The sequence below is a fragment of the Diabrotica virgifera genome, chromosome 2, assembly GCF_917563875.1.
Source record: "Diabrotica virgifera virgifera chromosome 2, PGI_DIABVI_V3a".
In the NCBI taxonomy this organism is placed as follows: domain Eukaryota; kingdom Metazoa; phylum Arthropoda; class Insecta; order Coleoptera; family Chrysomelidae; genus Diabrotica; species Diabrotica virgifera.
In genome coordinates this window covers 210,261,766-210,275,462 of record NC_065444.1, presented here as the reverse complement: position 1 = coordinate 210,275,462, position 13,697 = coordinate 210,261,766, and the positions used below count along the sequence as shown (strand labels likewise).

General features: G+C 32.3%; 1 protein-coding gene across 2 annotated transcripts in view; it reads left to right on the top strand.

The window, feature by feature from the left end:
- LOC114331564 (dystroglycan 1) overlaps positions 1-13,697 on the top strand; it is a 1,301,763-nt gene that overhangs the window by 641,609 nt on the left and 646,457 nt on the right. For both annotated transcript variants that reach the window (XR_007696271.1, XM_050643062.1), the window contains exon 6: positions 199-238. The gene's annotated coding sequence lies outside the window, so the exon portion shown is untranslated. The remainder of the gene's footprint in view (positions 1-198; positions 239-13,697) is intronic.

The window sequence follows — 13,697 nt, the reverse complement described above, 5'->3', positions numbered from 1 at the left end:
TTACCTTTAGCGATTTAAACGAAAATCTGTCATTTTTGACCATTCTCTACTCCTGCCCAAGAACATGTTGATTTTTTTATTGTTTCAGTTCACGAGTAATTTATTGTATTGAATAAAAATATTAATATTATTGTTTTAAAATCATATATGGAACTACGAATAAATACTTTTAATCACACTGGTTTATTTTCTTTGCAGTCAAAACGTCAAGAAGAACCAGGGATATCTACACATTAAGGTAAGCTGCATTTTTGATGACTATAACAGTGTTGACCTTACAAAATAAGTGTTCACTAATCCAGTTATATGTGTTCATTCCAATTCTTGATCATATTTACGGAAATATGCAAAATTTTTACCTATTTTGTTTGTGTAAATGGGTACAGTAGTACAAAAATAGATATTCAGTCAAGTCTAAAATAAGTCATAACTAATTCCATAAACCCTGTTATTCTTCTTCTTGTAGTGCCCATCCGTTTCGGATGTTGGCGACCATCATGTCAATCTGTACTTCGCACACTGCTGCTCTAAAAAGATTTGTGGTTGTTGTGTTGAACCACGTACGTAGATTCTCCAGCCAGGAAATCCTTCGCCTTACTGGTCCTTGTTTTCTGTAGGAATATTATTAGTTGCGTTGGCGGGTACAGTTGACAAATTGTCGCCGACAATTTCTAACCTGACTTAATATAAATAATACCGTTAATAGATAAATATACAAGGTATATTTACATTTACTTTTAATTAATATTAATAACTAATTATTAAATTATACTAGGTAAATATGCCTTGTATATTTATCTATTAACGATATTGTTTATATCATTTTAAAGTGCGCATGCGTTTCGCTGCTAATTTGTCGCCGACTAGTCGTCGACAGGCACCCGCGAACGCACTTATTATCGTTTTAGTTAATATATATATCTCGTCCAATTTACTTACCGTTGCACGTCATCCGCGCCATAGCCTGTGACACGATACCAACACGAAATATCTAGGCGGTAGGTGTGTTCCCCTTTAGAATCTTTTTGATTCTAAAAAAGAACACACCCACCGCCTAAATATTTCGTGTTGGTATCGTGTCACAGGCTATGGCGCGGATGACGTGCAACGGTAAGTAAATTGGACGAGGATATGTACTTAGATTTATACTATGTACTTAGGTTAGTTTAGTTTGTTGATTGTCAGTGTCTTCTTATTCTTCCTTCTTGTATGTAGGCTTTAAAGCCTGTTTCTTCTTCAATGTTAGCCTCCTAAATTATTTAAGTTATCGCACCATCTTTTTCTTGGTCTGCCAATACTTCTTCGTCTATTTGGTGACTTATCTCGGGCTATTCGTACTATTCTCTGTAAAGCTCGGATTTATAGGCAACAAAAATTGAAGAAAAAGGCGCCTATATAGGCAAAGATTTTTATTAAAAAAGGCAGGAATATTAACATTTAGGCAAAATATAGGCAATAAAGGAATATAACTTATTATTTATAACCACTTAAAATTTTATCATTAATAGAAACAACTAAATGTTTTTCAATATTTTCGGTCTTAAAACTATGTCTTCGATCACTTAAAATTAATTTGTACATTGAAAACGAACGTTCGACATCGACAGATGTAATTGGAGCATATTTCAGAGCGGATAATAAATCTGGCATAATTTGTAATTCCTCGGAAAATGTCCCATTCAAAACTTTAGCAACATTAGATAAAAACGAAAAACCTTCATTCTTGTCGAAAACATATTTCATTTTTTTTTTAAATTAATTGACCGTTACTTCCAGGTGCCGATTTAATTTTCGTCTTTAAATTATCTATTAATTTTACTGACTCACATAAATATATCTCTTGTTTTTCTAATAAGGTAATTGTGGTAACTATTAATTTATAATTGTCATTGATATAAGCGAGTTCCTGTTTCAATTTGGGATTTTTACATATTTTTTTTGCTTCTCGAATGTCTTCGGAAATATCATCATCAAATTCTGACATAAATAATTATATTTCATTGCAGTGTTCAAAGTAAAAAAAACTGCTTCGAGCCAGGTTCCCCACCTTGAAGTTACTGGTTTAGGTGGCAAAGGGACACCGGGAAGTCTTTCTTTATATATTTGCACCCTCAACGGAGCCTTTACAAAAACTTTTTTTATAAAATTTATAAAATTATTTACCAACGGAAACAGATTTCTTATTTCTTCAGCAATTCTATTTACCCCGTGGGCTACACAAGTGCAATGAATTAAATTAGGATAAAAAATCTTTAAATTAACAGCAGCTTTTAACATATATGCCGCAGCATCTGAAAGCATTAAAACTATTTTATTCACTGATATAGGGTTGGGTAAAAAGAGGTTTGTTAAACTATCTTGTATAAATCGACTTATTGTTAAATTGTTTGTTTTTTCCAATTCTTTAACGGCAACTAAATAAGGTTTCCTCGCAAAGTTTTCGTTCAAAATTCCAATCATTAAATTAGCTATATACCTGCCGCATACATCTGTCGTTTCATCCACGATAATATACAAAAAATTGCCCTCTAACTCCCGCTTAATTTTTGAAATACATTCCACATAACATTTTTCCACAGTATGTTTTCTCAATGTTCTCTCGTCCGGTAAGGATTTATTAAGATTTATATAGAGGAATGTTGGATGCAATCATCATCTGGCATAAATCAAATTTAAATGCGTCTTCCTCCTTTTTTTTGAACTGCTTAAACTATCCCGCAGAGATATTTGGGCTAACTTAGAGGAATTTAATTTTTCCAAATTACGTTTATGAAGTGGGGTTCCACAATGCTGGTCAATAAAGTACTTTTTTCTACTTGAAATCTGAGAATTAAAAAAAAATAATTAGAATTCTAAAACCGCTTTAGAATTTAGTTATGTTGTGGGACGAGAAAAAAAGAGAAAAAATAAAACTTACCGATTTGCCGCATGGTTTACAAAATGCTCCATCTCCTTCTAGAGAAAGTTCAGAATAAGGTGCGATCCATAGCCTTAATTTAGATGTCATCTTTTCACACAAATGTCTAAAACGTTTTAAAACGTGTTCTTTGCTTTTCGGTATACGCAACAAAACTAAACTAGGATATAGCAATTTGTGACTAAACTCTGATACAGTAACCGACTGTACAACTGATAATAAACTAATAAAGCTTAGGGATTTCCAAATAGTTAACCCTCAAGTCTCGATCAGGTACATTTTCCTAGAAATCTGTTATATAAACAAACCATTGATATTTTATTATTGACCCAAAATTTTATTATAGAATGGTTTAGTAATAGAATAATATCATGGGTAGTACCATGAAATTTTAAAAAAGGCACAAATAGGCGGAATTTACGAAAAAAGGCAAAAAGTGCAAAAAACAATTATAGTAGGCAAAAAAAAGGCATTTTGCCTATAATCCGAGCTTTAATTCTCTGCCATTCTAATAATATGTTCGTTCCACTCCTGTTTCCGTTTTGTCACCCATCCATTTAAGTCTTCTACCTTGCATGATCTTCTTATGTTTTCGCTTCTCTCCCTATCCAACGGACTTTTCCCTGATATTCGTCGGAGTATTTTCGTCTCTGTTGTTTCTGGTAGTCGTCTCGTTTTAGATGTGTCAGGTCTTGTCTCCGCCGTGTTTGTCAATATAGGTCTAATTGCTGCTTTATAGATTCTTGCTTTTGTGTTTTGTCTTAGGTGTTTTTTCTTCCAGATTGCCAGTGTCAATAAATAAATTACTTATAGGTATTAAAGATATCATGACGCAGTTCTAAAACCTACAAAATAGAAGATGCCAAAAAGAAATACCAAAACCAGTATTTCTTTTAATGAAGAAAATAGTTCCAATGATCGGATTACAAATCTCGAACATTTTGTAAGTTCCACACAAGATAGCATCAAAGCTTTGCAAGATATGATGCAAGTACTGCTGTCAAAAACTAATGTTGTCTCGACTGATAACCCCGCAGCAACATCTTCAATAGGAGAAGTGGCTGAGAGTTCAAAAACGTTGACTAACAGTATAAACTACCACTTACATTTATCAAATACCGTGGCTGGTCCTGAAAAATTGGTAGAAAGCTTGACTTACTTACAGTTTAAGGACTGGAGACGAAAATTTGAGAACTGTATATTACATCCTTTCGAAACGTAGAAGACGCTCCCAAAAAAATTATTAGCTCTTCTCGAATCATATTTTAATCCAGATATATCAGATATGGTCCGGTTAGTAATAAAATTTGGTAAAGAAAGTGGCTCAAATTACATAAATCTACTAAATAAGTTGGAAGATTATTTTAAAAAGAAGGAGAATGGTCGCTTGAGACGAAGTCACTTCATGAACAGAAAGCAAGAGCAAGGAGAATCTTTTCCCCCTTTTTTTAGAGAGAAAGTAAAATTGTTCCAACTTACAGATCCATGCTCAAGTTGTTACGATCACAAATTGAAGAGTCTCAGATGCAGAATTCACCATTAAAAATGGTAAATAGTTATTTCAATCTGAGACTTTTCATGTTGAAAGTTCATTCTGGTACATCCTTAATCTGCGACTTTAACAATTTATAACACCGCAGACGACGAATATAGAAAACAAAAAGGATTCCTTGCAATCACATTCTGTTTTCATTCGTCTAGGAAAAGGACAGAAGAGGAACTTTCTAGTAATCAAATCTGAGTAAAGATAGAAAAGTAAAAGATGGTTTTGCTTGTTTTTGATTAAGAGGGATGCACAATCGCCGGACAGCTGTTTCCACCGTTTCAGGCTTTTTCAACCGCTGTGTCTAGGTACACGCTAACGTGTACGCAAATAAAAAAGTTAGGTACACGCGAATTAAACTTCATCAAGCCAGTGACGTCATTATTTAGCGTGCGCAGTGACTTTATATTTAGTCCAGAAAGCCACTGCGCATCCGCTAGGAAAAATATTCTAATTCGGATTTTTTGCACAATCTTACTCAAAAAGGACTCCTTTTAACAAATTTGCATGTTGCCAGGACCAAAAGGTGGTCAAAAAATTTTTAAACGTTTTTTTTTTGTTTTTTTCCTAAACCTATTTTTTTGCATGGAAAAAAGTTTCTTTAGGTTTTTTGGATCATTCCAAACAGAAAAGGTCTTTAGTGACTTTTCTCTAAAAATGATAGTTTTTGACATATAAGCGATTAAAAATTTAAAAATTGCGAAATCGGACATTTTTAACCCTGGAAAACTATGTCAAAAACTGAAAATTTTAATGTTGCCAAGGTAGGTAGATATTCTTTAAACATCGATTGATGAAATCCCGAAGAGTTTTTTGCAATACAATATTCAAAACACCTTTGTTTTTTAATTGCTAATCAAGCGTGCGCGACACTATTTTCCACCGACAGTATGGTGCAAATGAAAGGAATAAATTCGTTATTTCGTAAGCCGGCCACTTTAAGGACAAATCCCGAAACAGGTCGATTTTTATTTTTAAGTTATGATATTGTGGCATACATGGTATACTAGTGACGTCATCCGTCTGGTCGTGATGACGTAATCGATTATTTTTTTAAATGAGAATAGGGGTCGTGTGGTAGCTCATCTGAAAGGTTCTTCAATTCTCTATTCAGTAATGTAAACATTTACATAATTATTTATACAGGGTGTCCTTCTACTTCTGTTTTTGTCAAATAATTTAATTTAATAAAAATTTTTTGGACACCCTGTATAAATAATTATGTAAATGTTTATATTACTGAATAGAGAATTAAAGAACCTTTCAAATGAGCTAGCACACGACCCCTATTCTCGTTTAAAAAAATCATCGATTACGTCATCACGTCCAGATGGATGACGTCACTAGTATACCATATATGCCACAATATCATAACTTAAAAATAAAAATCGACCTGTTTCGGGATTTTTCCTTAAAGTCGCCGGTTTACGAAATAACGAATTTATTCCTTTCATTTGCACCATACTGTCGGTGGAAAATAGTGTCGCGCACGCTTGATTAGCAATTAAAAAACAAAGGAGTTTTGAATAGTGTATTGCAAAAAACTCTTCGGGATTTCATCAACCGACGTTTAAAGAATATCTACCTACCTTGGCAACATTAAAATTTTCAGTTTTTCATATAGTTTTCGAGGGTTAAAATGGTCGATTTCGCAATTTTTCAATTTTTAATCGCTTATATGTCAAAAACTATCATTTTTAGAGAAAAGTCACTAAAGACCTTTTCTGTTTGGAATGATCCAGAAAACCTAAAAAAACTTTTTTCCATGCAAAAAAAATAATTTTAGGGAAAAAACAAAAAAAAAACGTTTAAAAAATTTTTGACCACCTTTTGGTCCTGGCAACATGCAAATTTGTTAAAAGGAGTCCTTTTTGAGTAAGATTGTGCAAAAAATCCGAATTAGAATATTTTTCCTAGCGGATGCGCAGTGGCTTTCTGGACTAATTTTGGTACACGCTATTTTGATATTTTTAGTGTTTGTTTTTTGTTTGATAGAAAATATTTTTATTAAGGGAAGGGAAAGGGAAGCAAACTTAATTGTAATAAAACAATATGTATATAAAAGTATTAATATATTCAGGTTAGCAAAATAAATATTAGTTAACATGATATATACAAAATACTGCTAAAATAATTTTCATACGTAAATTAATTATACCAGTTTATATTGGTGTTAATTTTTGCTGTGGTGTTTATTTTTATTTATACAGGGAGTTGAACTTGTTACGATTTTCATAGAAAATTGGTTATAACTTTGTAAATACCCTGTATAACATAATAAACCTTTATATTTTTGTGATATGGAAGCTAAGAAGATTTTGAACATAAACTAAATTATAGGGTGTTCCATTTAGAAAAACATAAGTTTGGTCTGCCACTATATTATCGAACGCCATGTAACATTCTAACTAATTTTACTAATTTTTTAATATGAAGCTCAAAGTTTGCTAAAATTTTTGTTACTAACTTTTATTGCTATCTATTACGCTTTATCACACTAATTAATCGCCTAGTATATTTTATCTTATTACTTCTGCTAGTGGCTGCTACCCTTATTACTTCTGCTACCTAATCACGAATTTTTGTCTCTTATCTTTTTCATACTGTTTTAGAATGTTGTTAAACTCATTAAAGAACTAAATAATTGTCCACACTCCATAGTTAATTTAAAAAAAAAAACTAAACAAGTAAAAAATAAGGAAACTCTTTACAAATCAATACTACAGTGTAAACATAAAGCCATTAGAAAATTCTAACCACACTCGACCACTCCCGATACTTACAGATACTTAATACCACAGCATACACGCCTACACGCGGCTCAAATTAGCGTGTACCAAAAAACCCAGTCATAGTACACGCTAAATAATGACGTCACTGACTTGATGACGTTGAAGCGTGTACCTAACTTTTTTATTTGCGTACACGTTAGCGTGTACCTAGACACAGCGTTTTTCAACAGCGCTAGCGTGCACGTGAATCGAAAAACTGCTTAACCATCAATTTAAGGGGAATTTGAAAAATCATTCAAATTCCCATTGAGACGCGATCCAGCGACATCTTTTAACAAATTTAATGAGCAGTTGAGCAGTGAATTGATGGTTGAGCAGTTTTTCGATTCAGACGAGTGCACTCTAGCGCTGTTGAAAAAGACTGAAACGGTGGAAACAGCTGTCCGGCGATTGTGCATCCCTCTTAATCAAAAACAAGCAAAACCATCTTTTACTTTTCTATCTTTACTCAGATTTGAGTACTAGAAAGTTCCTCTTCTGTCCTTTTCCTAGACGAATGAAAACAGAATGTGATTGCAAGGAATCCTTTTTGTTTTCTATATTCCTCGTCTGCGGTCTTATAAATTGTTAAAGTCGCAGATTAAGGATGTACCAGAAAGAACTTTCAACACGAAAAGTCTCAGATTTAAATAACTATTTACCATTTTTAATGGTGAATTCTTCATCTGAGACTCTTCAATTTGTTAGGAGATGTCTCTGGATCGCGTCCCAATGGAATCTGAATGATTTTTCAAATTCCCCTTAAATTATTGATTAGGGGAGTGCAATTAGAACGAAAAGATACAATGTTTCGGAAAAAATCAAACAAGGTTATATTTTTCTAAAACTTTTTTTGTTAGTTTATAAATATGTTAAAGTAAAAAGTTCTACTCACAAATTTCGCCGCTAATTGTTTATTAATTGTTTAAACAATAACAATTGTTTTGTATAAATAATGTTAAGAATATGGGTGAATTCAACATTTTATTTTGCTAAAAAATGTTTTTATTTTAGTTTTGATTATGCTGAACCCGAATCTGACATTACAATTTGCAAATTCAAAATGGCGGATTCAAAATGGCGGATTCTTCCTAAAAATCCTTAAAAAGTAGTTGTAAAATCCGAATTTTTTTTATAAAACGTGTTTGTTTACATATATGTGGATATTTTTGAGAGGTTGCTGAACCTGAATCAAATTTTAATAATTTAGATTATAAAATGGCAGATCCAAAATGGCGGATAACTTAAAAAATAGTTGTAAAATCATAATTTCTTTACAAAATGTATTTATTTCTGCATATATTTAATTTTGAGAGCTTTGATAAACCTAACTTAAATGTTAACATTATAAACTATAAAATGGCGGATCCAAAATGCGGATTTTCTAAAAAGGACATAAAAAAGAACATTTTTCTAAAACATTTATTGTATTTATTTTTAACAGGTTGTTGAATCTGAATTAAAGATTAAAAATTTAAATTTCAAAATGGCGGATCCAAAATGGCGGATATTTAAATGAAAAACGAAGTAGAATCCAATCAAACAAATATGGAATTTAATTCTTAAAAAAAAGATAAACAAATAATTTTCACAATAATATTAAAAATTAAAATGTATTAGAAAGAATATTAAAAAAAACAAATTTTCGATTAGAAGGATATAATTACATATTGGAACATAGTTTTTAATTCCAAACAACTTTTCTTTATAAAAAATTTCGATATTGTGAAATATAAAGCTACTTTACTCTTGAGTGAAATTCATATTTTTTTATATAACTCGTACAAAATTAACAAAATTTCATATTTGATGGATAAATCTTATGTTATATACGATGCAGAGTACTTTATAAAGAATAACTTTTTTTCGTAAAACTGATATTAAAAAAGTTATCAATAGGTTCCACGTTACGCAGACATACTGTATAAGAGCTAAAAAAAAATTTTTTTGTTGAACATTTATTATTGTTGAAGCTTATTAAATGTATTTTAGGTAAGTTTTACAGGAAAAAGTTTTGATCACTCTGTATATACATTTTTTCAACTGATAATTTTCAGTTTTTGTATTACATTTTTGTTATCTTTCTTAGTTTTCTCAAAAATAAATTGTTTATTTTATTTTTAAACTAAAATAATTCAGTGATTTTTAAAGATTACATCCCAAGCTTTAAAAAAATAGCAAAAAAATTTTATTAGATTTATTCAAACTTGAGTAATACCGTCTTAAATTGGTGGGAATTCTGTAAAACTACGAAGTTTTCAAAAATTACATTTTTTGAGACATCGTATTATTTGAATTAAATTTTTGAGATTTTTTTTTTAATAAAACATCGTTTAATAAGATGATTGAGAGGTAAGTTGTGCAAATTTGAGAGTTTTATAAGTAAAACTGTATTAGTTACACATTTTTAAATCATTTTTAAACAAAATTCATGTAAGGCTCATTTTCCGCCCACACCGTACTTATGTCCATAGATTTCATTTCTTTATATTACAACCATAAGATAGCTTACCTCATCTTCTTTCATGTCCAATTTGTAAAATTTCTTTTTATCCATTAGTTAAAGAATTACATTAAAAACACTCAACCGTGCAATTCTTCCAACGCTAGTTTACAGTGCGCCAATGTGTGTGAGAAGGGTGACTTTAGCGTTATAAATAAAAAATTACAGAAGCTAGAGATTTAATTTTAGAAAAATCTTTATATAAGGTTTTTTGTAAAATTTTCTAAATTTTTCAATGGTCAAGTCAGTTTTTTTCTAAAAATTATATTTTTATAGTTATTTAAAAAACATCTAACTTCGCTGTTCATTTGTTTAATAAAAAATGAAGCACCCACTTCTCGAGTAGAACTTTTTGATATGTTGTTTATTAAACATTTCTTAATGAAATTACAAAAAGTTTTATCTTGTTTGATTTTTTCCGAAGTGAAAATCTAAATGCACTCCCCTAGATGGTTGAGCAGTTTTTTCGATTCAGTGGAGTGCACGCTAGCGCTGTTGAAAAAGCCTGAAACGGTGGAAACAACTGTCCGGCGATTGTGCATCCCTCTGAATCAAAAGCAAGCAACACCATTTTTTACTTGCTACGATCAGTTTTTAGCCGATCATGATGTAGAGTCACTTTTTGATGCTAACATAAGAAAAAAATGCAGAACTCACATTATGCAAAGATGGAAGACATTATCAAATTATGCGAAGCTGAGGAAGTAGCCTCAACTGAAAAAAAATATGCAACCAAAGCATTGCAAAAATCAAAGTTAATCAGCCTAGTAGCAATTTAAATAAAAAGAAATGCCTAAAGTGCGGTTTTTCAAGGAATAATAATTACAAGTGCCCGGCTAGCAATGCAACTTGTGAAAAATGTAACAGAAAGGGGCATTATACAAAATGCTGTTTATCAAAAGAGATTCGTTCCGTAGATATTGCAACTGAACCCATACAAGATTCTTTCAATATAGGGTGTTTAAAACTTACTTCTATCGATCGAAGTATTGAATTATCGATAAATTGAAGTAAAAATAAATTCAATTTCAAACAAAAACCCAACATTTTCTTATAAGCCACCCCTGATACAGGTGCAGAAGTCTGTGCGGCAGGTGAAGAGCTTATGCATTTGCATAAATATACCAGATCTGATTTAAAACGCTCTACTTTGGCCTTGGAATCCGCAGACAAATCGAAACTTAACGTAATTGGAAGTTTGCAGTGTCAAATAATCTATGAAGGTCGTTCTGTTAATACCAGGGTATACATTTGTAGTGGAGTTAAAGAGCTGTTAATCGACAGAATGTCCATGATCCATTTGGGTATAATTCATTCAGAGTTCCCAAAGCCAATCTTCAGTGTTACTTCTTTCAATGTTAATGAAATTCCTGAAAATCCTTCATTAGCATTTTGCGAAGACATAAAAAATAAAATTTTGGGCATGTACAAAGATATATTTAACTCAAACGACATTTTGCAACCTATGCATATCTATTTGAAAAGTGTCCCGTATAGTGTAACCTGTCCTAGGATTCCATTCGCTTGGAGGGATTGTGTCATTGTAAAAGCTAAATTAGGTAGCCTAGTTAAGAAAAACATCATTAAACCAGCTGATGAGGTACCTTCAGATTTTGTTTCCCCCTTGGTAATTGTATAGAAGAAAAATGGTAAAATAAGAGTCTTGCTAAGAGTGTAAGCTTAATTCATTTATAAAACGACCAGTCCATCCTTTTAAGTACCCATGGGAAGCAGTTTCGAACATATCCGGCAATCCGCAGAACTTCAGTACGCTAAATACTACTAGTGGTTATTGGCAAGTGTTGCTCGATAAGGAAAGCCAAAAGCTCACTACATTTCTTACTCCTTGGGGACGGTATATGTTTTTAAGAGCTCCAATGGGTCTTGTAAGTTCTGGAGATGAGAGGTGATGATGCCTTAGCAGGCTTTAAGAATTTGGTGAAGGTCGTAGATGACATACTGATATAGGATGAAACATTTCGTGAACACTGTAATAGAATGATACAATTTCTTGATACATGTAGAGAAAAAAAGATAACTGTTAACCCTGATAAATTTGTTTTTGCCCAGAAAGAAGTTGAATATGTCGAGTACATCGTAGGAAGAAATGTCATAGAAGCAGATCAGAAAGCCGCAATGAGAAAGCAGAAATGATGAAGCTTTTGATAAAATTCGCGAGGCTTTGATTAAACCTCCAATCTAAGCCCACTTCAATCCATTATTACCAACCGCGTTTCATACAGATACTTCTCGATCAAATGGCCTTGGTTATGTGCTTCTACAAAAACACGACGAAAACTGGAAGCTTATACAGTGTGGGTCAAGATTTCTGTCCGATACATAAAACAGATATGCTATGATCGAGATAGAACTTCTTTCTATAGTATGGGCAGTCAAGAAGTGTAGGCTATATTTGCTAGGTTTGAGTGAATTTAAGATTGTAACAGATCACAAACCGCTTTTACCAATATTAAACAATTACACCCTGGACATGATTGAAAATCAAAGGCTACAACGTCTATAAGAAAAAGTAACAGGGTATAATTTTGTAGCTAAGGTAACGAAAGACAAAGACCATCGAGTTAGAGGGAGAGGAAGCAGCTACACAGCTGAAATCCTTCATTATTCAACAAATTGCTCTAGTTGACGGTACTGAAGAACTAATACAAAACTTACATCTGCAAGATTCGTTATTAACTGACTTAATTATGGTATCAGAAATTGACGAAGTATATTTATTAATCGCAACAGGCCTTGTAGGCCTAGGGCTAAAATGTTTACATTTCTGATTACATAAATAATATAATAAATAACTTAATATTATAACTTACATAACTTATAAAACTTAAAATTTTTATTTAATTACACTTCAGTCTTTTTATACACTCCTTCACCACCTCTCTCCATCTCCTTCTGTCCAATGCTAGTTTTTTCCATCTGTAAATGTTACTTTTCTTCAAGTCTTCATACACACTGTCCTTCCATCTTTTCCTTGGCCTGCCTTTCCTCTTTTTTTGTATTGGTCTTCGTGAAAGTACCATTTTTGGCATTCGTCTACTTCCCATTCTCTCGATGTGCCCCAAGTATCGTATTCTCTGTGCTTTGATCGTCGTCGTGATCGTTGGCTCTTGATATAGTTCTTCCAATGTTTTATTGGTTCTTCTTCTCCACTGACCTTCTATTTTCATACCTCCATATATTGCTCGTTGCATTTTTCTCTCCCATCTTTCTAAAAGGTCTGTTTCTGACTTTTTGAGCACCCATGTTTCGCATGCGTATGTTACTGTAGGTCTGATAACAGTCTTATAAATTCTTATTTTTGTTTTTCTTGATACGTATTTGGATTTCAATAATGTGCGTAATGCTCCATATTTTTTATTTCCTTTGGCTATTCTTGCCTTTATCTCCCCTTCTTCATGACCATTTTCATCTATTTTGGCTCCCAGGTAAATAATTTCTTTGGCTCTTTTGAACGAGTATGTTTTTTTTCAATCTATTTGTACTATGATGTTATTCTCTTTTTCTTTTTGTATCTCTCCCATTATCATATACTTTGTCTTCTCTTCATTTATTTTAAGTCCGAATTTTCTGGCTTCTGTTATTATGTTTTTCATTAACTTTTGTAGTTCTTTTTTGCTTGTTGCTAATAGCGTCAGATCATCTGCAAATGCTATGCATTGGTGGCCGTTTTTAAATATCGTTTCTTGCATGTTTATTCTGCTTTTCCAGATTATTCCTTCCAATGTTAGATTGAATGCCGTTGTTGATAGTGGGTCTCCTTGTCCTAATCCTTCCTTGGTTTCAAACTTTTTGGATGTTTGAAGTATACCAAATACTAAAAGATGCAGGAGCAGTAGTGATACTTCAATTTAGAGACGGAAAATTTAAACAGTCACGGCCTCTCGTATCTAAGACAGGTAAATAACTTATTCGACCGCTAATATTCTTGGATCCAGCGTACCA